This window comes from Capsicum annuum, chromosome 10 (assembly GCF_002878395.1).
Source record: "Capsicum annuum cultivar UCD-10X-F1 chromosome 10, UCD10Xv1.1, whole genome shotgun sequence".
In the NCBI taxonomy this organism is placed as follows: domain Eukaryota; kingdom Viridiplantae; phylum Streptophyta; class Magnoliopsida; order Solanales; family Solanaceae; genus Capsicum; species Capsicum annuum.
In genome coordinates, this window is record NC_061120.1 from 160,589,101 (window position 1) to 160,609,668 (window position 20,568).

Sequence of the window (20,568 nt, forward strand, 5' to 3'; positions counted from 1 at the left end):
TATGGCATAATATGAGTTTGGGAACTGAGCATACTATAAAGCATGAATACATGAGTCATGAGTCATGAGCTACATGACAAGAGTTTGGAGTTCATAAATTCATGGTATATTATTTGTCCTGCTAAGTGAACTGGAACTCCTCATACTAGGCACTGGGAGTGTACATAATTCTATGGAAAGTGCACGAATATGAGATATGATCATAGTGATGACATATAAGGCATGAGTAGATATCGTAATGATTGAAATACAAAAATTTGCACTGAGATAAGAATGGGTCAGGCATATTCCTCCCCTACTGATGCTCTACAACATGCTGGCATCACTACTAGAATCTAAAACCTGACTTGGTTCCTTGTCCTATCATCTACCCCATAGATTTAAGCCATTACTCTATGTCTGTGGACACATTTAATAAATTCTAAACTGAACTACAACCATTTTACTCTAGGGTCTGGGATATAACAAGACACACAAATAATAAACTCAACCAAAAAGACTACACTTCAAAGTGTAAAATCCACTGCTGGTATTTCCTTTTAGGATACAAATCTTAACTTACTATGCCCCAGTAGTCATCATATAATAGCTTGGACACTTACTGACTTAGAATCTTCATGAGTATCACCATACCCTAAGTTCAAACCATCTAGAGCTTCAACTCTTCTTTCTATTAGCTCAATCTTCAAAGATTCAAGCTTAGATTCTAACTCTTAACATGGATATCCCCAAACCTTCAATGAACAATACTAACTTCCTTCATAGCCTACTAACATCACATCTAAACCATGATAATTACCATTAAAATTACATACCCAACATCAACAACATATAATTTTGAATCAACAAACTTAAATTCTTGAATACACTATTTTAGGGCTACAGGTTCACCTTTCAAACAACTCACCCCATGGATACATAATCTACTAAATTCAGAGAAACGCTTTCCCCACTTTACTACTTCTAAATGTCTGGGTTCATGCTTCTATCTCTAGGTCATATGCTATCATAGGATTCTAAGAAGGGATCTAAAATCATAACTGACTTTGGGTCAATGCATAATTTTTCATGAACTTGAATGAATTATTTCATATATTAGAACATAAAGGCATTGTTGGGATACTTTTAAGCCTGCGTACAATCCCATAACTATCTGTGGGGACTACCTGAGAAATCTCTATCAGTAAGGATTTGAGTTTGACTAATTCTATTACCTCAACAATAAGAAAGAGTTAGCATGAATGGATTAACATAAGAGTCTATATAAGTTCTGGAGGAAACACCTCTAGTGCATGATCTGAGACATGAAAGGAGGGAAATATGTCCTAAATTCTCTGTAGCCTCTCGAAGAAAAGTACATACGTCTCAATACCATTCCAAAAGACTCTACTGGACACGACTTCATCGACACCCTAGGAAACTTGAACTCTGGGCTCTGATACCAAGTTTATCATGACTCGAGACTACCCCCTAGTCATAACACGGTGCTTGGAACCATAAGTGATCCCAAGCTAACCCATGAACTGGCATACTGTTGAGCAACTAATTTAATAAGTAAAACAAAACTTAATTTTCTGAGCAGAAGCATACTCATGAAAAGTCAGAATCAAGTTAATGTTGATATAGTTTACATCATGATAAAACTGAAGAAAGAAATTCAAATTACATGACTGACTCTGACGAACATCTATGAAGCCTCTACTATAATGACTATAGATAGCTGGGATATATCACCAACTACCACTAATCAATACATATGGAAAATCAAAAATATAGTACATGATTTATAATTGTTTGGAGTTCTCAAAATAGAAGAACTTATCACCTATTGGTTAAAAGCAGCAAATTATCTGACCCTGGTGTAAGAGATACATATGGTACCTATATTATGAAGGATGTATCCATAAATGTATATGCATGGTTAGTACATTAGAATCTACTGAGTATATGGAGGTATGCAGTAAATTCTGGAAATATTTCAAACATGCTGTAAAATCAAGGATATAAGTTATTCGTTAAATATACATTTGAAACATGACTATATGTGAAAATTGTAGATCATAGTGAGTTTATAAATCCTGAGTTGAAAACAATTATGTAAGCTAGAATGGGTAGAAACATAATATATAAGCCATTCTCTTGTGGGGCTGAATATTCTGTAGAAATTGTATTGAGGATGACATATGAATAGTTGGTCTGAAACTATATGGTGGAAACTAACTTAACTCAAGTATCTAAATATACAAATATACTGAGCATGAACGAATAAACGTGCAAAACCAACATGAAGTGTACTAAGTAGATATGATTAACTGAATAACTAATGTCTGTGTAATTGAAAAACTGTAATTTAATTAATGGGATAACTAAAATCGGTATGCTGAGTAGCAAATATATGAATATTGATCATGTAAAACTAAATTGTACTTAGTCTGAATAACTGGACTAAAACTGTGGGTTCTTTGCATATGAGATAAGGACTAACTGAACAGCATGAGATAACTAAATATGAATCCATAAAAACTATAACATCTACGAATACAAGACCAAGCATATATATATTTCTAAAATAATCTATAAACTAAAATCTATAACTGAATAAATGAAAATTTGCACATTGTGTCAAGCAAACCTGAACTAATAATACATTGAATATTGTACTGAGACTGTAGGTGCTATCATCTAACCGACATAAACTATGTGAGTATCATGGAGTTAAATATCTGACCCATACTGAGGAGGGATATTCTATCCTTGCCATTAAAGTAAAACCTAAACTGGTGTGATCACTAAACTGATGTCAAGAAGGACTAGGGAGTCAGTCCTAATCAGTAGGTGACACTTAGGAGAGTGTCAGTACTAAATTGGTAGGTGACATCTTATAATCCTATGTTGGCTAGGTAGTTCTAGAACTTAGGGGTTACTGCTAAGGACCTAATCCTAACTGTGGGTGATCCCCTATCCCTAGGTTCGCTCAGTGCTAAATATTATTCCCAACTAAAAGATACTGAAATACTAACTGGTGCATGCACTTATAACTGACAACTAATAAGATCAGGTCATGGTATGCTGAAAATAATAGTACATACAAATTCTGAGGTAATTATAAAAATATAAATTGATAATGCTCAACATGATCATGGTATTATGATACTAAAATCATGATCTGACTGACTTTTTACTTGAAAAATGCAAATCATGTAAAGCACATAGGTATCAGGTATTCATAACCCACCAGCACTGAATAATCATAAAACATGATGTTTAGACTTAAGATTGTAGTATTGAATCATGATTCAACCTAAGACATGAGTATTTCATCAAACATGTGGAAAGAATAAAGATGTACATGGGTGTATTCTAAACATGAGCATTCAATAAATCATAAAATTTACTTGAGAAGACATGGGAAACTAGAATTCATAGCATGAGCAAATCAAATCTTGCATGGGATCATACATCGGCTGAATTTAATTTCAATCAGCATTGAAAACATTAAATTCAATCTTTCTTAAGCATATAAAATACCATAATGAAAGAAAGTTCATTTTTTAATTGAAAGAAAAGGATTTTTGGGCTCCATAGATGAAAGTGACCCATGAATGAATACCCCACATGCCTTAAGCCTTTAACTTGAGAGGAAAATACAATTCTTGATGCTTTATTGAAGGTTCTTGAATTTGGGAAACTTGGATTCTTGATTCCTTGGGAAAAAAGGAATTAAATTTGTTCTTGAGGAAAGGAGAGGGTTTTCTTGAGAGGAAAATTAGAGAAAGGGATAAAATTATTCTCTAACTGATGCCCAAGTCATGTTATCGATGAATGGGTTGAGGGGGAAAAATACCCCATTAACCCTAAATTTTTTAAATAAGAAAAACTAGATGCAACTATGACACCAAGACGCGGTCTTATCGCAGTTACTTACTTGTTTTGATGAAAATATTCATAACTTCTTGCTCGGGTATCAAATTAATTCAAAATTTATTTTGTTGGAAATATAATTCAATTATATAAAATTTTATGCGTCTTGATATCAAAATTTTACATATATAAAAGTTATACACGTTCAAAGTTGACCCTTATAGAATTAAATACCAAACTTTAGCCGATTCAAAGGCTCTTAGCTCAACTCTGTTCTAAGTGCTTCCTATGAACATTGTTCACCCAATAAGTACTTCACACACTAGGATAAAGATCATGACACATGTATTAATTATAAATCAAGAACTGGACACAACACCTTCAGCGCGATGTGGTATGCATGCAATGGGGACTAATGTTGCATCGTGGGCCTATTGTGATGACCCACTAATTTTGTGATCAAAACATTTTCCAAAACTTGTACAAAAAATCCATAAATCCTCCGATACATACTTATTACATCCCTAAACATGAATTAACTAAAAAACTAATGTATCAGGGTCAGAAAGGTCAAAATAAAAATTTTTGAAGTTTAGAAATCTTGAAGATGCCTAAGTCCCCAACACTTAGTGAAAATTTCAAGTGTTAAGCCCCTTGAGCATGTAACTAATAGATGAATCGAGATAAGATTAGTATGGGGTATTACAGTAGGACAGTCGAGATAGAGTTCCAAGCTCTAAGACCTAGGATACTGTAAACAGTGATCATACCAACCCACTCTATAGAAAGTATGGTAAGAACTATTAGAGTGAATATCGGGCAGGCAGTAATGTATGCTTTGGGTTTGTCAATCCAGGCCACATAATTAATTAATATCAAGTAATAGCTCAGAAGGGAGTTGATTCAGGCCAGCAGGGATAGTCTAATAGTTTATCATCTCCAACAAGTTTCCTGACTCAGCAGGGTGCCACTTCTAGTAAAACTAATGGGCTGCGCTAGAAAAGAATATATTCTCTTTAGAATCGACATGATCAGGAAAGTTCACCTGATAGGGTAATGGGTACATTATAAGTCTTCAATCTTCATGTTTATGCACTGCTAGATCCTAGAGCTTCACTTTCCTTTGTGATTCCTTACATAGACGTAGACTTTTGTGTCATTCCCAAAATATTAGTAGAGTCTTTCTTAGTATCCACCCTGATGGGTAAGTCTATTATTGCTAGATGGGTATATAGAAGCTACTTTGGTTGATCTTGTAGAGTTAGAGATGACTAATTTTGATGTCATTCTCAGCATGGATTGGCTTCACTCATGTTATGTCTCAATCGATTGTAGAAGTAAAATTGTTCAGTTTTAGTTTCCTAATAATCTAGTTATGGAATGGAGGGGTATTACTTGAGTGCTTAAAGGTCAATTTTTTCCTATCTTAAGGCAAGAAAGATTATATCTAAGGGGTGTATGTACCATCTTGTCCAAGTTAAACACTTAAATTTTGAAACTCTGAGTCTTGAGTCAGTGTCAGTAGTAAGGGAATTTCCAGATGTATATCCCAAAGATCTTCCCAAAATTCCACCTAAAAGGGAAATATACTTCGAGATAGATCTCCTTCTAGATACCCATCCTATCTCTATTCCACCTTACAAAATAGGTCTAGCTAATTTTAAGGAATTAAAGTATCTCTTAGATAAGGGTTTCATCAGGCTTAGTGTTTCCCCATGGGGTGCTCCAGTACTATTCATGCATAAAAAAGATGATTCTCTCAGAATGTGCATCAACGACCGTCAGTTGAACAAAGTCATCATCAAGAATAAATATCCTCTTCCCATAATTAATGACTTGTTCGACCAACTTCAAGGTGTAAGTTATTTCTCTAAGATAGACCTCAGATCAAGCTACCATTATCTTAGAGTCAGAGAATGTGTCATTCTAAAGATAGCCTTTAGAACTCGGTATGGTCACTTTTAATTTTGAATTTTGTATTTTGGACTAACGAATGCCCCAGCAACTTTATGGACTTGATGAATAGGGTGTTCAAGAAGTACTTGGACATGTTTATTAGAGTCTTTCTTGATGATATTCTTGTCTATCCCCATATTGAGAATGATCATGTAAACCATCTGAGAGTTGTGTTGAAGACCTTTACAGATCATCAGTTTTTCACTAAGTTCAGTAAGTGCTAATTTTGGTTGAAATCAGTAGCCTTCCTTGGCCATATCATTTCTAGTAATGTCATTCGGGTTGATTCTCAAAAGACTAAAGTAGTAAAAATTGGCCTAAACCTATTTTTCTATTAGATATCAGGAGTTTCTTGGATTTAGCTAGATATTACAGATGGTTTGTTAAAGGGTTTTCCTCTATTTCTTTCCCCATGTCGAGACTAACTCAGAAAAAAGTAAAATTTAAGTGGTCAGATTCCTGCGAAAAGAGTTTTCAGGAGTTGAGGCTAGACTCACTTTTGCTCCCATCTTGACTTTGCCAGATGGCAAAATGGGCTCATAGTATATTGTAATTCTTCTAGATTTGGGTAGAAAGGTAAGATCATATTCTACACCTCTAGACAGCTAAATCTCCATGAAAAAATCATCCAACCCATGATCTTTAATTGGTAGTTGTTGTTTTCAAGCTAAATATTTGGAGGCATTACCTTTATGAGGTTTATGTTGATGTGTTCATAGATCACAAGAGTTTATAGTATGTGTTCACGCAAAAAGAGTTAAATCTTCATCATAGAAGGTTGCTTGAATTTTTGAATGACTATGATATGAGTGTGTTGTATCATTCAGGCAAGGCCAATATAGTGATGGATGCCCTTAGTAGATTGTCTATGGGAAGTGTTGCCCATATTGAGGATGATAAGGAGTTATTTCGTGAGATACAGTAGCTTGCTAGGTTAGAAGTTTGGTTATTTAATTCAGCAGAAGGTAGTATATGTGTTCAGAATGGTTTGAAATCTTTATTGGTTGATGAAGTAAAAGAAAACCAAGATAGGGATCCTAATTTGGTCAAGGTGAAGGAGACATTAAGGAGTCAGAAGGTGGAGGCTATCTCCCAAGTAGGGGATGGTATTCTTCATTATCAGGTCAAACTATGTGTTTCGTGTGTTGATGGTCTGAGATAATGAATATTAGTTGAGGCACATGGTGCATGATATTCTATCCACCCAGGAGCTACTAAGATGTACTGTGATTTGCGGGAAATATATTGGTGGGGTGGTATAAAGAAATATATTCTAGAGTTTATGGCTAAGTATTGAAATTATAAGCAGGTTAAGGTTGAGCGCCAATGGCCTAGTGGTATACTTTAGGAGTTTTGCATCCCTATTTGGAAGTGGGAGATGGTAAATATGGATTTTGTGATAGAGTTACCTCATACATTTCATTAGGATGATTCAGTTTGGGTTATTGTAGATAGAATGACCAACTTAGCCTATTTCTTGCAGTTCATACTTTATACGTCGCTAAGGATTATGCCATGCTTTATCTTAGGGAGTTGGTGAAATTTTTTGGGTTCCCATTATCTATCATTTCAGATATAGATACTTAACTTACCTCTTACTTTTGGAAGGCTTTCTAGAAGGGTCTTGGTACCTAAGTTCATCTCAGCACGATTTTCATCCCTCGATGGACGGTCAGGTATAAGACCCCAAAAATTTTCTAAGCTTAATTCAGTCCTTTAAGCTTGTCAAGGGGGTCCCAGACTTAGAAAATTCGAACGAAGTTTCCACACTTATTTTATTTTTGGCCTTCAAAAGTTGGCAATCTCATTTTGCGACCTTAATGTCTTTTAATAGTCGGGATTCTTCCTAATTTATGATCAGGGAGGCCAATTGGTGTTCTCAACAAGTTTTGCATTTTTATTACCTCATTTAGACCATGTTTTGTATCCCAAAATATTGGACCAACGCGATCTTGGTGCGCCGCGTTGCCTATCGCATTAGTTAACATTGTTACAAGTTGCCAGATCCAAAAGTAATGAGGCTTGGTGCAATCACGGCATGATGCATCGAGTATTGCCTCGGTGCCATTGACGTGCTACATCACCAATTACGTCGATGCCCCATTTTCAGTCATTAAATGTTCGCATCTTTAAGGGCAAAAGGGTCAATTTCCCACCCTAATATACGCCTATAACACAAGATTCAGCTAGGTTTTCACCAAAAGTTATTTCTCTCAAATTCCCTCAAGAACAAGTCTAGGTTTTTCAATTGAAGGTTCTAATCAGGATATTCCACCGTTAATCTTCAAGAAACTTCTATCTAAGGTATGTAAAGTGTTGATTCATGGGTTAATTTCACCCATGAAGCTCAAGAAACCCTTTCAAAAATATAATTTTTTTGAATTCCATGTTATGAGTTGAATTATATCCAGTTAGCATGTGGTTGGAATTCTTGTATTTGAAGTGAAAAATGTTGCCATGATGTATTATTTTAATGTTCGTGCCTAAGCTTCAAGTTATGCATGTAAGGTGTTTGCTAGGATGCCTAAGAATAAAAATTATGCTTTATGACTCAATTATGACCAAATTGATGAATCCATGCTTTGCCCTTATGTTCACAATGACCTCCATGTTATTGTTATGCATTGTAATGGCTTGGTGGAATGTTCATGAGAATAGACTTACGAAACATGTATTCCTATTCATGTATAAGCTTACGACATACAAATACTTCATGACAATCCCCAACATTTGTACTATGAATTATTGACTATGGCCATATGTTCAAGAAGTGTCATGTCTTGTCAGTATCATGCTACTGAGACATGGGGGTACTTGTACCCTATAATTTAGTTGTGTTCCTAGAGTTAGTGTCAGTTTCAAGATAATCTCAGTCATGCCATGATCAGTAGTATTCTCAGTCAGTTTCAAAACTCAGTAGAATTCAGTCAGTTACATGACTCAGGAAAACTCAGCAAGCTCATGAACTCAGTCAGTTAACAGAATTTAGTAATATTCAATCAGTCCACGAAATTCAGTGACCTCAGTCAGTTAACAAAATTCGGTAATATTCCATCAGTCTACCAAATTCAGTGAACTCAATCTAGTTCATCTCAATATAATCAGTTCAGTATCTATTTAGTTGGGAGTAGGATTCAGCACTGAGTAAATCCAAGGATGAGGGCACACACTGGCAGTATAGGGTGTGATCCTTAGGAGAAATATTTGTATTCCAAAACTACGTAGCCAGCTTAGGTTGATATATACCCCTAAGAGTCTAGGGATTATACATCTCATTTGACTTTATCCTACTAGGAGGGGTTGATGGAAAAGTTCCCTATCAGAGAGGGTTAAGTCACAGCTTGTCTTTACTCGAGGCATGGTATTGACACCCTTCCAAATGGGGTCACAGTTTGGACCCCATGAATTCAATTATGGGGCATGTCAGTTAGATGATTACCTCCTACAGTCTCAATCTTCAGTAAGGAACTTAGATAGTTCCTCATATTTTAGGACTGTCAGACATAGTTACTCAGTTAACAATTCAGTATGAAACTCAGCTAGTTCCATCAAAATCAGGAATGTCAGACACAGTCACTCAGTTAATAGTATATTAGTTATACGAAACTCATGTTATCAGTATTTAGACTCAGTAGTCAATATTATCATGATCTCATTTACAGTAACATATTCATGCATGTATTCTCATATTCATGTTATTTAGTCAGTTAGTATTGTTCATGTATATCAACCCCATGTATACAGCCTACCTTACTTTGCATACCAAAATAGACGTACTAATGCATACTTTTCTTCTGTGCTATGGTTTTTATACCATAGGTTCAGACGCTCAAGTTCCCAATCACACTTAGCTTCAGATTCAGCCAGCAGCAGTATATTTGTAGTGAGTCCTTATCATTTGAGGATAGCATGATTATTTCATTACTTCGTTAGTTTAGTTTAAGTAGACGGAGTTATTTGGGGACATGTCCCATCAACTCCACAGTTTTCAGATAATTTCGAGGCTTTCAGACTAGCAGTCTCAGATAGTTTATTTCAGTTTTGGTATTGAAATATCTTATTTCCAGATGTTATGTTTTATTAGACATTTGAACCTTATTTCCTTTCAGCCATTTTATTTTGTAATTATACAGTATATTATGTAGTATTTAGTTACAGATATCAGTCATGGGTTAGATTATGGTCCTTCAGGATTGCTAGCATCGTGTAGCATTCTAGGTATCAAATTCGGGGCATTACAAACTTGGTATCAGAGCCTAAGGTTCAATAGAGTCCTAGGAAGTCTAAAAAGCCGCATCTCATAGAGTCTTATGCATGGGTGTATTGTATGCCACATTTATGTACAAGAGGCTATAAGATATTTTAGGAATAGTTTCCCTTCTTTCAGTATTCATGTTATGCCAGTGAGCATGAGCACAAATTTAATTCTCAGTCAAATCCGTTTCTCCCTCTTCATTTATATAACATGCCTCCCAAAAGAAAAAACAAAAATTAGTCAACCCCTCAGCACGTTCAGGTAGATCCCCTGGACGAGCATGTCTCCCATGCAGAATTCAAGACTGCATTTACTACTCTAGCAAGTCAGTCATATCTCAGAATAAACAGCTAGATGTTGTTCCAGCCAAATCAGTGGTCAATACTGCTGCAACCAGGATTCGGGACTTCACCCGAATGAATCCTCCCCTATTCTTTGGTCATAAATCCAAAGAGGATCCACATGAGTTTATCGACTAAGTTTAGAAAGTTACATATATCATGAGAGTGACTTCCGTGAGAGTGCTATGTGAGCCACTTATTAGCTACAAGATGTAGTTCATACATGGTGTAAGTAGTGAAAGATATACAGGGGTACAGATGCAGAGCCCATAGAGTGGGAAGAGTTTGATACTGCGTTTCTAGACTGATTCTTTCCCCTAGAGTAGAAAGAAGCCAAAGTGTTAGATTTCATCAATCTCAGAATAGGTAACAAGAGCATAAAAGAATACTCCCTCAAGTTTACTCAGTTTTCTAGGTATTCTCCCCATGTAGTAGCAGACAGTAGATCTAGAATGAGCAAGTTTGTGTCTGGGGTATCAGGTAAAGTGGTTAAGGAGTGCAGGACTGCAATGTTAATTAAGGAGATGGACATATCTAGGCTTATGGTCCATGCTCAATTAATTGAAGAGCAGAATCTTAAGAAAAAAGAGAGAGAGAATAAGAGAGCCAAAATAGGTAGCTATAGTTTTTCTCAACCAGGGTCATAGGGTGGTAACCGTTCTCAGCATAGTCAAAAGTTTTTAGTCCCAGCTCAATCATTATCTAGTGCGCCAGTACTAAAGTTTAGAAGTGACTGTAGGGATGGGGAGCTAGACTCCAAAGCCTAGGGAAGTGAGAGCAGGAATCTTACTAATCCGCTTTATGAAGAGTGTAGTAAGTATTATAAGGGGGTCTGTAGAGACGGCAGTGATATATGTTTTAGATATGATGAGTTAGGTCACAAAGTCTGAGACTGTCCTAAACCTGTCCCTCAAAGTCAACACAGTCTTCCTTCAGCCCAGTACGGTCGCTTAAATTAGTAGGGTACAAATTCCAGCGATATCATTGGGCAATACCCAAACAGACTCTATCCTTTTCAGTCCTAACGGAATCAAGAAAATCCTCCTAATGGAGCTACTGGTATATTATCGATCCCTTATTTACATGTTATTGTTTTTTCATATTTAGGAGCTTCTTTTTCTCTTGTAAGTCTTTACATAGCAGTCAACTTTAAGGTCAAACATAATGTTAATAGGACCTTTATCAATCTCCACCCATTGGTTCAGCCCATCATAGCCCGGCAGGTATACAGGGACTGTCCGGTTATGATATCTCAAAAACTCAAGCCTTCAGGTTCCAGTAGTAATGCCAGTATATGTAGGAAATCCATAAGGAAAGATGATTCCCAACCCATTCCTACTTCAGTGCAAAGTTTCTTATTTTAACCATCACGATACCTACACTTGCTTTACATTTCAGACCCACGAATACATCTTATATCCATACATTTTTCATAGAATAGTGTGTGTTTCAAGTTCCTAGTATAAGGAGTTCCAGATTGCCCAGTATTACTAATCATGTCCCAAGAACACAGAAATTCTAGGATCAGGTCATACAGCTCATGACTCAAGCTTCACTCCTAGTGATCAGTCAAACTCAGATTATGTTATGCATACTCTCAGTTTAGATCCCTCTGTAACACCTCAATTCGCTGAACCAGAATGCTACACGGTGTTCATGACCCTGAGGGACGACAAGCTAACCCATGACTGATATTTGTACTTGTATACGGCAAATCATGATATAATAATGTAGAATACATAGAACTGTAAGACCATAAAGTTCAAATTAATAAAACTATGTGGGTGAAAATACCCAAAATACCTCAATCTGAACTAAATCTGACCATAAATCTGAAAGCCTCTAAACTATCTAAATAAGGAGTTGAAGGAACATGTCTCCAACTAACTCCGTAAAACTGAACTGAAGAAATAAATAAATGTATCAAATCATATTTTCCTCGAATCAATGAGGACTCACTATTTCTCTGCGACTGGAATGCTACCACTACTGCTGAGCTAGAGCTCGTGTCTCGGGACCTATGGTGTAACATGAAAATAAAGCACCATAGCGCAAATACGTCAGTACAACTGAAGTACTGAGTATACGAGGAAGGTAGGCTAAACATAAAAGGTTGCATGCATGAACAACACTGACTAACTAATATGAACGTGAGAGTGCAAACACACATATATAGAAAATGGGACCATGAATATGTGATAGCATGACCTATAAGCTAATACATGGTTTACTGATAACTGTCATGACTGATACTAAAACTGATAACATGGAAGACTATATCTGACAGTCCTGTATATACTGAAATCAGAAGAACGCCCTGAGTTCTTTTACTGAGACTGATACTAAAATTGTGGGAAGTAGTGTTTAACCAACATGCCCCATGTATGCCATTATGGCTAAGATGGGGTCCAATCTCTGCCCTTACTGGAGGGGTGTCAATACCGTACCACGGGTAAGGACAGCCTGTGAGTGACCCTTATCTGGCGGGTACTCAATGAGAACGGTGGGAACCCTAAACTGATGGGTTAAGTCACCTCATCAACCCTAATCTAATGAGTTAACATGTCTCAACCTACGCAGGCTACGTAGTTCTGGAACATAAGGATGACTACTAAGAATCTTACCCTAAACTGAAGGGTGAGTTCCCATCCTTGGGTTCACTCGGTGCTAACCTCTACTCCCATCTGGAGGGACTGGACATGAATAACTGACTGTACATGACTTAATCTTACTAAATTTCATTGACGGGCAGAATGTTATTGATATCTGACAACTGACTAAGGTCATGAGGTTTCCCTGAGTCACATGACTGACTGAAGTCTATGGAATCATAGCTTGAGTTCGGATATCATGAAACATGACATAGATCTAGGCACACAACTATAGTTTTCGGGTACAAGTACCCCTAGGACTCGATGAAAGGAAACTGACACACATGACTGACTTGATCATAAGAGTAGAGTCCATAATTTATAATATCATAAGTAGGGATCTCATACTAAGTATGGTTATCAACAATGTATTGCATAGAAAGGATTTCACATGGAAGTACTTGCATAATCTTAGTATCATGTTCATTGCATAATAATATTGGCAACACATACCAATAGCATGGAAGTTCATGTGGATTGCATGGTTATCGTACATCTTGTTCATAAGTAGGATTTGCAAGTAACATAGCATAATCTCATAAGAATAGTTCATGAGTATTCCAACAACATTTACAAGGAACATTACCAACATAGAAGTCATTGGAATGTAAGGGCATATCATGAATCCTTCACTTAGTCACAATTTAGCTATATTGCATGATTTCTAGTTTCTTAGGCATTTTATCAAACACCTTACATGAACATCTAAGAGTAGGTGAAATCATCAATTTATACATCATAAACAACTAAATTTATATGTTTCCAACTCATATGATATCATGAAATTCAAAACAAACATATAAAGATTCCATCTTGAAAATCACCCAATATCAATCACATGATCATCAACACCCAACAATATAGAAATCATACTTTATAATGAAAAAGAGGGTGTTTGAGCTTTATGGATGAAAGGGATCCATAAATCAACTCACGCATACCTTAGAAGGAAGATTCTTGATGATTGTTGGAGAAATTTCCTTGAAATCAAATCTTCAAGCTTAGTTACACAACCCTAGTTGTTTTTCACTTTTAGTGCTCTTGGATGATGAGCTTTGAGATGAAAATAGGGTTGTAATATGTTTAGAAGCTATATATTTCGTAGGGTTAAGTTTAGGGACGTGTAACGAGTGTTAAAAGACTTAATTACCCTTAAAATAACTCAATACGGAGTGTTTTTGACACCTGAAATTGACTTAGGCAGTGCCCAAGTGATTGCCTAAGCTAGGTTAGGCGACGCCTAACCAATCGCCAATGCTTGGGTTGGGCGGCGCCTAACCAATTACCTATGCTTACTGTCTCACGAAAATGGGCATAACTTTTCACTCGGGTATTGGATTAAGGCAAAATTGGTATCGTTGGAAAGCTAATTCCATTCTCTACAATTTGGTGACTCTAAATCAACAAAAATACTACATTAACATAGAGTTATACTTGTTCAAAGATGACCCTTGCAAAATCGAACACTAAAACTTGATGGATTCAAAAACTCTTAGCTTGTATTACCTTAAGTCACTCATATGAACATGCTTAATGAATCATAAGCTATCCTATCACTAGGATATTCATTGTAAGTCATCTACTCAAGTGTGAATCACGAGATAGGAGATTTCATACGTAGGAATACTTATTCACTTCCTAGCTTAGAAACATGCGGGGTATTACAATATCTCCCCCTTGGGAACATTCGTCCTTGAATGAGAATTTATTGAGAAGGGATACAAGACAATAGAACCTGAACTGAAAATGAAGATCTGCAACTTGATCTCATGAATGACATGCTAAACATACTGAACTCATGCATATCTGATGCATGGACTACTGACACATGAATGCATGATTGAGTATGAAACGGTTAATAGGTACCAATTTTATACTGAAAACATGAACGTGAACTGAATAAGATTAAGGAAAACTATTACCTTGAGCTTGATCTGAATTAGCGGGGAAGAGGTAAGGATACTTGGTAAGCATATCTGCTTTTGCTTCCCAAGTAGCTGCCTCATGAGATTGATTTCGCCAAAGAACCTTGACTTGAGGGACTTCTTTGTTCCTCAATCTACGAGTCTAATAATCTAAGATTTCGGCAAGAATATTTTCATAGGAGAGGTTGTTCTAAATGTCGATGCTCTGAATAGGGACAACAACTGCTGGGTCACCTATGCACTTCTTTAGCAAAGAGATATGGAAGAATGGATGGACTAAGGCTAGATCTGAAGGCAACTCAAGCTCATAAGCTACCTTGCCGAGGCGACAAAGAATTTTAAAGGGACCGACATACCAGGGACTGAGTTTCCCTTTCTTGCCAATCCTCTTCACTCCCTTCATAGGAGATATCTTAAGATAGACATAGTCATTGACCTCAAACTTGAGATCCTTTCTACGAATATTTGCATAGGATTCTGTCGGCTCTAAGCAGCGCGGAGTCTCTCTCTGATCAACTGAACTTTCTCTAAGGCATCGAATACTAAGTCAGGACCTATGAATGGGCCTCACTAACTTCAAACCAACCAATCGGAGATCTACATCTCCTACCATAGAGAGCTTCGAATGGAACCATCTAAATACTAGAATGATAGCTATTGTTGTATGCAAACTCAATCAAAGGCAAGTGGTCGTCCCAACATCCCTTGAAGTCAATTGCACACGCCCTTAGCATATCTTTAAGAGCCTGAATGGTACTCTCTACTTGACCATCTATCTAAGGATGAAATGCTATGCGGAGATGGACTTGGGTACCGAGACCCTTTTGGAATGCTTTCCAAAAGTAGGAAGTGAACTGGGTACCTCTGTCTGAGATGATAGATAGTGGAACTCCGTGTAATCTAACTAGCTCCCTAATATAGAGCTTGGCATAATCCTCGGCGGAATAAGAAGTACGAACAGGAAGGAAATGAGCTGACTTGGTCATTCTATCTATAATGACCCAGACTGAATCATGCTGATGATGAGTTCTAGGCAAACCCATCACGAAGTCCATGTTAACTTCTTCCCACTTCCAAGTAGGAATGGTGAACTCTTGTATGGAACCATTAGGTTTCTGATGCTCTATCTTAACCTACTGACATGTAAAGAACTTAGCTACAAACTCTGCAATATCTCTCTTTATCCCACTCCACCAATAGATCTCCCGCATGTCGCGGTACATCTTAGTGGCCCCTAGATGAATAGAGTATCGCGCACCATGCACTTCTACAATTATTCGCTGCCTCAATTCATCTATACCTGGAACACATAGATGACCCTGACAACGAAGAACACCATCTCCCCCTTGGGAGAAAACCTCGTCTTTCTAATTTTGAACTGACTCTTTGAGTTTGACAAGGCTAGGATCCCTATCTTATTTCTCTTTTACCTCGGATACTAGAGATGACTCTGAACTACTATAAACTCATACACCACCCTCTGAAGAATAGACTAAGCAAACACCTAGTCTGGCAAGCTGATGGATCTCCTGAGCCATCTTTTACTTACTATCCTCAACGTGAGAAATACTACCCATGGAGAGTCGACTGAGAGCGTTGGCCACAATATTTGCCTTACCCGAATGATAAAGAACACTTATGTCATAATCCTTCAAGATCTCTAACCACCTTCTCTAGCGAAGATTGAGATCTTTCTGGGAAAAGACATACTAGAGGCTTTTATGGTCTGTGAAGACATCTATATGAACTCCATAGAGATAATGCCTCCAAATCTACAAGGCAAAAACTACCGCTGCTAACTCAAGATCATGAGTAGGATAATTCTTCATATGTGACTTTAACTATCTGGAGGCGTAGGCTATGACCTTACCATGCTACATGAGGAAACAACCTAAACCCACTCTGGATACATCACAATAGACTACAAAACCGTCTGAACCATCTGGAATAGCTAGAACTGGAGCGAAGGTAAGTCGAGTCTTCAACTCTTAAAAGCTCTTCTCACATAAATCTGACCACTGAAACTTAAACTTCTTCTGAGTCAATCTGTACATAGGAGATGCAATAGAAGAAAATCCCTTGACAAATCGTCTATAATAGCCAACCAAACCTAAGAAACTCCTAATATCTGATGGAGATATGGGTCTGGGCCAGTTTCTTACTGCCTCGGTCTTCTAAGGATCTACTCTAATTCCATTACCGAAAATAATATGGCCAAGGAATGCTACTGATCTTAGACAAAATTCGTACTTGCTGAACTTAGCAAACAATTGGTAATCCCTGAGAGTCTGAAGAACAATCCTGAGATGGTATGCATGATCAGGCTCTGTGCGAGAATAGACCAGAATATCATCTATGAAGACTATGACAAACATGTGCAAGTACTGCTTGAACACACGGTTCATTAAATCCATAAAAGCTACAAGGGCATTGGTAATACCAAATGACATGACTAAAAATTCAAAGTGACCATACCGAGTACGGAAAGCTATCTTCGAAATGTCATATTCTCTAACTCTGAGCTGATGATAGCCTGATCTAAGGTCTATCTTGGAGAAGTAACTGGCACCCTAAAGTTGGTCGAATATATCATCAATCCTGGGAAGAGGATATCTGTTCTTGACCATGACCTTGTTGAGTTAACGGTAATCAATACACATCCTGAGAGAACCATCTTTCTTGCATACGAATAATACTGGCGCACCCTATAGGGAAATGTTGGGTCTGATGAATCTGTTATCTAAGAGATCCTTCAACTGATCTTTCAGTTCCTTGAGTTCTGATGGTGCCATTCTGTATGGTGGAATAGAAATAGGTTGAGCGTTTGGAAGAAGGTCAATGTTGAAGTCTATTTCCCTTTCTAGAGGAATGCCTGGAAGATCTTTGGGAAAGATATCTGAGTATGAATTAACAATAGGAACTATTTTGAGGATGGGATATTCAGAACTGGAATCTTTGACATGCACGAGATGATACACACACCCTTTAGAAATTATTTTACGTGCCTAAAGGTAGGAAACAAGTTGACCCCTGAATGCTAAAATGATACCCTTCCACTCTAGGAGGGGCTCAGTTGGGAACTGAAACTGAACTATCCTATTTCTGTAGTCGACTTTGGCATAGCAGGAATGAAGCCAATCCATGCTGAGAATGACATCAAAATCAGTCATCTCTAACTCCACTAAATCTGCTGATGTGGATTTCTGAGAATCATAACCAGGCAGTTCCTGTATACCCGCCGGGCTATAATGGTTTTACCCACTGAGGTAGAGACTGAGAAGGGCTCTGCTAGTACTTCGGCATTGATTCCAAAATTGCCTGCTATGTATGGAGTAATAAAAGACAAAGATTCACCTGGGTCTAGCAAAGCATAAACATGAACATATCTATAACGTACCAGTAACGACATCAGGAGAATTTTCCTAATCCTTCCAGGACTGAAGAGCATACAGTCTGTTTGGGCGTTGCCCACTGGTAGCACTGGAAATGGCACACTGCTAGTTCAGGCGACTGAACTGAGCTGTAGAATGATTTTGCTGACCCTGAACACTTGACTGCAGACACTCCCTAATCCTGTGGCCTGGCTTGCCACAACCAAAACAAACATCACTACCGGCTTTGTAAATTCCCCTGTGGTTCTTACCACAAGTCTGACAAAGAGGATTCGTTCAGGCACTGCTAACACTGCCCTGAGATTTAGAGCCTGGCGCTTTATTTCTATTGCTATCTCTAAACTTCGGCACGGGAGCGCTAGCAGAGAAAGGAGCTGGAACAGCTAACTTCGAGCGAAATTGTGAACGATTTCCATTCGGGTAAAGTCTCGAACCCTATCTTCTTTGGGATTGGCCACTGGATTGGTCGGAATGACAGGTATCCATTCATTCTATGTAGCCATGGACTGAGCAAGTATGGTAAATACAGCTCTAAACTCTTCATGGGAAACATCTTCACCAAAAGGATCTTCGGGTTGAGGAGCTGGCTGGTTTCTTCTCTTTGGGGCTATGGTCTGGAATAAGAGAAGAATGGATTAGACTGAGAGTTTAACTTTTGATTATGCTCACTAGCATGACATTAATAATGAAGAAAGAGGACTGTTCCTAAAACATCTTATAGCCTTCTGCACATAAATGTGGCACGCAACACACCCATGTACAAGACTCTACTAGATGCGGCTTTCAGACTTTTTAGGACTCTATTGAACCTTAGGCTTTGATACCAAGTTTCCAACACCCCAATTCATTAAACCGGAATGCTACACGGTACTCATGACCCTGAGGGACCACAAGCTAACCCATGACTGATATCTGTACCTATATACTACAAATTATTATATAATAATGCGGAATACATAGAACTGTAAGGCCATAAGGTTCAACTGAATAAAATCATATGGGTGAAAATACCCAGAACAACTCAATCTAAACGTAAATCTGACCATAAATTTAAAAGCCTCTAAACTATCTAAATAAGGAGTTGAAGGAATATGTCTCCAACTAACTCTGTAAAATTGAACTGAAGAAATAAATAAATATATCAAATCATATTGTCCTCTAATCAATAAGGACACACTATGTCTCTGTGACTGCAATGCTACCGCTACTGCTGGGCTGGAGCTCGTGTCTCAAAACATATGGTGTAATATCAAAAGAAAGCACCATAGCGCAAATGCATCAGTACAACTGGAGTACTGAGTATACGAGGAAGGTAGGCTGAATATAAAGGGTTTCATGCATGAACAACACTGACTGACTAATATGAACGTGGGAGTGCCAACACATATATGTAGAAACTAGGATCGTGAATACATGATAGCATGTCTTGTAAGCTAATACATGGTTTACTGATAACTGTCATGACTGATACTAAAACTGATAACATGGACGACTGTATCTGATAGTCCTGTATATACTAAAATCTAAAGAATGCCCTGAGTTCTTTTACTGGACTGATACTGAAACTATGGGAAGTAGTGTTTAACCGACATGCCCCATGTATGCTGTTATGGCTAAGATGGGATCCAATCTCTACCTCAACTGGAGGGGTGTCCATACCTTGCTACGGGTAAGGACAACCTGTGAGTGACCCTTATCTAGCGGGTACTCAATAATAATAATGGGAACTCTAAACTAACGGGTTAAGCCACTTCATTAACCCTAATCTAAAAGGTTAAGATTTCTCAACCTACGCTAGCTACATAGTTCTGGAACACAAGGATGACTACTAAGAATCTCACCCTAAACTAGAGGGTGAGTTCCCATCCTTGGGTTAACTCGGTGCTAACCTCTACTCCCATCTGGAGGGACTGGACATGAATAACTGACTGTGCATGACTTAATCTTACTGAATTCAATTGACTGGCAGAATGTTATTGATATCTGACAACTAACTAAGGTCATGAGGTTTTCCTGAGTCACATGACTGACTGAAGTCTATGGAATCATAGCTTGAGTTCGGATATAATGAAACATGACATAGATCTAGGCACATAGCTATATTTTTTGGGTACAAGTACCCCCAGGACTCGATGGAAGGAAACTAACACAAATGAATGACTTGATCATAAGAGTAGAGTCCATAAT